Genomic DNA, 6,824 nt, shown 5'->3' with positions numbered 1-6,824 from the left:
ATGTAAGAAGACCTCTGCATTGTCAATGTGTCTTTGGGCCTGTGTCATAGAGACTGTGTGAGCTATGCCCCGCTTTGCATTCCTCTGCCATCCAACCTCTGTCCAGCCTGGACTTTCCCACAGAACCCTAAACCCTGTGAATGAGAGTAGGCCTTTGTTTCAGGCATTTTTCATCCTGATCCCAGCAACTTCCCCATGGTGGAATGCATCAGGAATGCCAGCGCCAGCTACCTGGCATTAGAGAGTCTTTGTGCGGAAATAGGAGAGGCTGAAGGAGAGAGCAGGTCAAAGAGGTTTGACAATGGATAGCTCACTTCTCAAGGTGCCCAGCCCGTATAGCAGAGTGAGCGAGCAGCAGGACCCGGATCAAATCCCTTAAACATGGAAAAGGGGAAAAGAGTGTCGCTGTCTGCATCGATTCCACTGCAGGTTTTTCAACAGCTCGACAAATTATTAACTGAAACGCCGGTGGAGCAACGAATAAACAAACACAGCTGAAATGTATCTGTGTGTGTGCAGCAGTTAACAGGTTGTTGTGACCTTATCACTCGCTGAGAGCTGGATCGGTAAAGCAGCGGTTAGCCTCAAGGTGCAATTCCAGTCATTCCTGTAGACTGAGAAAGATGAGGGAGGATTTTAAGTTGAAGGATGCCATGAGAAGATGAAGGTTTATTATGATACTATCACATGTTTAGATGAGTTTTTTTTTTTTTCAAGTCAACGAGTCAAAACAGGAATTTGTTTTTTTACTTTTGGCTTTCATATTCAATTCTTTTGTAAAGCACCTCAAAACAAAAACATAACTTTCATTTTGATGATCAAAGCTGGCTTTGAGGAGGGGCGCTCACACGCAGACAGTTACCGGGACTCATCAGTAAAGCCATTTCAACTGTAACATGAGCAGTCTGACTTCTGAGACAACGGCTGATCATCCCTGGATCCTGAGTCTGATGATAAGGAGACAAGATAAGGCGCTAACTGAAGGGTAACGACAGACTTATGAAGGGTGGGCCATCAGGTCATGTATCCCCTATATGTCGAGTCCGCAATTATCAAGGGGCCTCGGGGTCACCTTCTGTTAGGGCCAGCTCCTCTCAGCTGGAAGTCCACTTCTTAATATAAATGACCTGAGAAATAACTGAGAATGAATAGCCGCTAAATATTGGTGTCACTTACCATTTTGAGTCAGATGAAAGCGGATCAACCCCAGCGCCAGCTCTGCTCCAAGCCAAACCTTGAACCGCACTTTTCTTTGCTGCTCCCTTGTAGCACTTTGACTGTCCAACAACCCTTTTTCCTAGAAAACCTAGCAGATGTTCATTTTATTACAATATTCGATTGCCAAGAATCTTGGGGAGGACAACTGAACACGGGAAGAGAGAGGCAAACGCTGTCTGGACCGGACTCCCCCTCCCCTTCTTCCTCCTGAGAGGAAATTTTATGGACTCACCAGGAAAGATAAGACCTCTTCCTTGACATGACCGCTCATGCAGCAGAACTCACTGAAGCGCATTCACAAATCTTCAACACGTTTAGAGTTCACGTCAACCTTTTGGTCATTTTATATACAGACTTTTCTTTTTATGAATGCAAACTAATTTTCAGTTCAGTCTTTTGCTGCTTTATCTCATTAATACTTTTTTTGTATGACCGAAAAAATCTAAGTCATGCAGCAGACATTTGTCTTCAGTTCTTGTTTGCTATTTACAAAAGCAGACTTCACCATGGTCACCAGGGCCTGCAAGTTGAACACGACAGAGAGAGAGAGAGAGAGAAAAAAAAGAGTATCATTTCCTATTTGAAACCTCATTACATAACCATAGAATGGCTGTGCGAGCCCGCTCGTCAGTCCCAAAGCATCAAAAGATTTGCTGCTAGATAGGTTACACAGGAGCATGACGAGGCTTGTTAAAGGGTCTCGGGGTTGACATTATGGAGGAAATGTCTTTGCTAACAAATACATCTCAAAGGGGCGTATTCCTGCAATTTAAACCAACCGCTATTCACAATCTGTTGTGGACCAAAAAAAGAAGAAGTGCAAAGAGATGGTGCATGAATTGGTTCCTTTTTTAAGGCTGTAAAAATATAACCAGATGGTGAAACATGTAAATTCTGAATGAAAACAGCTCCAGCACAGCTGCGAAAACAAGCCTCAGTAAATAATGCAGTCACAAATTTGGTGAGAGGTGAACCTGTTGCATCCATTTACTCTTACAAGTTAAAATGTCAGGGTAAATGGGTAATCAGCATTCAAATTGTGTGATTACTAGAAAACACAGTTAAAAAAAAAAAAAACATCTAAGGGTGTGTGACTTACAGGTTAAAACTAGTCTGTGAGATGGCCATGGCTCAACTGAAACTAACTTGACTAATGCATTTTTTGTATTTATTTTAAGCTGACCATACTCATTGTAATAAACTAAAATATAACTACAAAAAGGCTCACTAGGTCTCAGTCACGTGGCCTAGTGGCAACCTTTAATCAGGAGGAAAAAATGTGTATTCTCGACTGGAGCAGCTGGCTGAAAGATTCACAAAGAGGGTGTCGAGCCAAATAAGCTCCCTGTGATTGCTTCAGTCAAAATCAGACTGCCACAGTAACTGTTAATTGGCATGTAAGACTCCAACTGAGTGCTTGCCATCTACTGACTGAGCAACAATGAAATGGAGAGGATTCCCCTTCAAAGTAAGAGCTGCCACCAACATATCAAAAAGGTCTCAGACAAAATATTATGCTTCAAACTCACCCTTGGTGACTCTAAGCACAAAAACTAAGATAACGTAAAAGGAAGTTAACTAACTAGCCTACTAGAACCTATGTGGGAAAAAAAATCATTTCCCACTAAACTTAACTGGTTGTGCCACTCTTGGCATCAACAATTACAAAGAAGTGTTTATGTTAACTGTCAAGTTATCAAGTCAACTAGGCTACTTTTTTTTATTGTAGAATGATTTAATTCAGTCGTATTGGAGGGTTTTCTAGTGTGAATGGCTTGTTTAAGGTCATGCAAAAGCATTTCAATCAGATTTAAGTCAGGACTTTGACTAGGCCACTCCAAAACCTTCATTTTTGGGTTAAGAGGTGGTGGACTAGCTGGTGTGTTTTGGATCATCGTCCTTCTGCATAACCCAAGTGAACTTGTGCTTCTGGGCACAAATGGATGGACTTTCAGATTTAAGGATTTTCTGGTTTTCTTCATGGTTCCATCAATCAAGTCACCCAGGTCCTGAACAGAGATGGACAGTAATGTGTTACAAGTAACGCGTTACTGTAATCTGATTACTGTTTTCAAGTAACAAGTAAGAGATTACTATTGCAAAAAAAGTAATTAGATTACTGTTACTTTTCCATAAGCACGCTGCGTTAGTGCGTTACTAAACCGTGATTTTGTTTGCAAGAGTGTCTCATGACAATGACGTAAGCACGTGCAACCTTTGTTTTAACAGACGTGTGCATAATTAAATGATGTTGCATATAATTTATGCCTTGATGCAATGTGCATAAAGTTAAAAGGTTAAAACTAATAAAACAAGTTTTTTAAAAGAGACTTTTTCATTTGATTACATTTTATATGATGGATTATGCAGAAAAAGTAGAATTGGGCTTAAGATCTATTGCTTTATTACCTATTCAGGTTGTGTAACATGAATTACTTTTTCTGAGAAGTAATCAGTAATTAGTTACTGATTACTTTTTTCAAGCAACTTGACCAACGTTGGTCCTGAAGGAGCAAAGCAGCTCCAGCCCACCACACAACCACCATGTGTGACTGTGTGACTGTTGGGGTCAAGGGTGGGTGGGGGAATACTTTTTCAGATAGCGCTAAGAGTTGGTTTTTACAGAAACGGTGGAACAAGACCTCCTTGTTGTATTCACATCAAACAATTTTGGGTTCCCAAATTGAACATTTAAGATCTACCACCCCCAACCAGTTGCAGCAGATTGTCATCCCTTCCTGAGGCTGCCTGTGCTGTAGGCTTCTTCCTGTTAAAAGGAAGTTTTTCCTTCCCACTGTCTCCAAGTGATTGATAAAAGAGTGTTATTTGATTGTTGGGGTTTTAAATGTATTATTTTGTGGGGTTTACCTTACAACATAAAGCATCTTGAGGTGACTGTTCTTGTCATTTGGAAGTATATAATAAAAGGGAAACAGAAAAATAAAAGTGTGTGTGTGTGTGTGTGTGTGTGTGTGTGTGTGTGTGTGTGTGTGTGTGTGTGTGTGTGTGTGTGTGTGTGTGTGTGTGTGTTGGGGGTGGGGGTACGAGCAATCAAATATTATGTCCACTTTTGTGCCACCCCAGTTTAGAATGCTTAGTGCTAGTATGTTTCTGTTCACTGGTTAATGATATGTATATATATGTCAGGGATATGATCGAGTCATTAGTAGGGGGTGCAATAAATAATCAGGCAGGGTCTAAATCAGCCATCTAGCATGAAAAACCAATAATGACATATCAAAATAATTGTGTATTTAAGTATTTTAAGAGTTGCTGATTCTAAATGACCCCACAGACTGATAATCTGGCAACACAACAAACTAAAGCTGAAGCTATGGGATTGCCAGGTTTGCAGTTCACTAAATGAGACGAAACTTTTGTGCAATTCAGTTTCGGTTTTGATCAAAATATTGGACAGACAGACATAGATGTGTTGGTAACGTGGCTAAAAAGGCAAGTAAAAAAAGGAATTGCAGCTTTTGTGTCTATTAGAGTTTGCCCACCAGTTCACAGTTCAGCTTAACTGCTTCCTCGCCGCTCTCTCTGACCTTTCTTGGCAGAAAAGCATGAGCGGCGTTCTTTGATAAGTGACGTGAAGTGGCGATCGAACAAAAGAAAGGCTGTGAGATTTGTTTGCGCGCTTGCTTTAAAAAGCATATATGAACACATATCAAAGCAGTCACATGCATTTATCTAAGCCTGTGAAATCTTCCACACACACACAAAAAAGGGAAAATTTAAGAGTGCTTCTCAAATAGCCAAATTCCACACATCACAGTAGTGTGCTCACCTAGTAACTGGTAAACACACATCAACAATGACTTAAAAGCATTAATGAACTTCGATATATTCTCCAAAAGAAACACTGAACACCCCAGAGGAGTATCGTGCCTTCTGCTCTGGCCTACGTGCCTAATGGCACTGGGTAACAAGCACCGTCATTCCTTCAGAAACTATATGCCAGCATGAGATGGCCTTGGCTGCCTGGGTAACACCTGACCAAAATAAATGGCTAAAAACTTAATTGCAGAGATTATGATCGGCCATAAAAGTATGAGTAAATGCATGCAGGGATCTAAGCTCAAGCAAACAATAAAGCCAAAGACCTCACGCATTTCTGCTTGAAAAAAAAAAAAAAAAGAAAGACGTCCGGTCGTTCAGACTTTACAGCCCAAAGGTGCCCTGGATGCGTCATGCTGTTGCACTCTTTAGCACCTGTGATGTGGTCAAAGTCAATGCGGGGGTGGACAGGTGCTCATCCAACATGCGCTTTGCACATGGTCTTACAACATGAATAATTAATCAAAACCCTAAACACAAAAGGGAAGAAGCCGTTCTCTGGAAATGGAGAAACAAAACGGATGTACATACCAAATGTGACTTTTACTCAACACACTATTATAAGGCTGTGGTACGGTTGCAGTAAATTAACACAATGTTGAGGTTTTCCAGTTTAGAAAGAAATGTGCTGTCTTTTTTCTTCTTCTTCGTCTTCTTGTAAGTTACTGGCAGCTTAGGTTTGCCAATCTGAATGGCAACAAATGAAATGTCATTCTGATTTTATAGATTAAACTGCCAATTTAATATGCTAATAGTTAATAATAGCACATAATAGTTAAATAGGTTCTGCAGGAGGAGCTACAGAACTGAGATCTTCATCATACGACTGCATTTTATATTTATCACAAGATTATAAATCCATTTTGTTTATGGGGTCAGCAGTCACAGCAGAGAAGCCCAATCCACAAGACGTCAAACCCCTACCCCAGGCCTGGCTCCAGGGTGGGACCCTAGCAACCACATCCTGGACAGGGTAAACTGGTCCCTTGAGCTTCTGCTCTAGGGCGCACAAATCCCCCCCAACATGATAAAGTGATGATTCATGACTACTTGAGGGACATGGATACAACAAAGACAAACCCCATTTCAATCTGATCAGCAAACAGACGCCTTACACATCCGGAAGCATTTCTTGCCAGCGGCTAATACTCTTTGAGTTTATCACTCGGTGCATTTATAGCTCAATAAATTACTGATCTGAGTTCTTCTTCCGACACTGGCATTGTGCAACAGATTAACACAAACCCTGCACGGTGATGCTTGTAAATATAAGTAGCTGATGTTTTCAGCTCATTTTAATCATCTGCGGCGGCGGGATTTCTAAAGGTGATTTTGCACTTTAGTCAGAGGAAGAGTCATACGGATCTCACAAATGCAGCAATAAACGGCTGACCATATCTGTGACACTGACTCAACTCAAGACCTGTCCCCGGGGTGTGTGCTGCAAGTAGGAGAACGTATACCCTGTATGCAGAAACCATCGAGATGACTAAGCATGAAGCCTGCTGCCTCTGGCACCGTGTAGACATGTTCCATTCTGTCAGAGCTCTGCAGCACATAGGCACTGTTTCACACGGTCAACCCCCCCCCAACCACCTCTTGGCCAACACAATGGGAATTTTAGTGGCTCAGTTATACCAAGCACTGGCTGCAACTGCAATGTTTTTGGTCCTCTCAGGTAATTCACATACACACACACGCACACACATATGTATGTATGTATGTATGTATGTATGTATGTATGTATGGTTTGGAGCATTAAATAC

The sequence above is a fragment of the Astatotilapia calliptera genome, chromosome 17 (genome assembly GCF_964374335.1).
Source record: "Astatotilapia calliptera chromosome 17, fAstCal68.1, whole genome shotgun sequence".
Taxonomy (NCBI): domain Eukaryota; kingdom Metazoa; phylum Chordata; class Actinopteri; order Cichliformes; family Cichlidae; genus Astatotilapia; species Astatotilapia calliptera.
The sequence above is the reverse complement of the archived record's forward strand: the minus strand, read 5'-3'. Positions refer to the sequence as shown.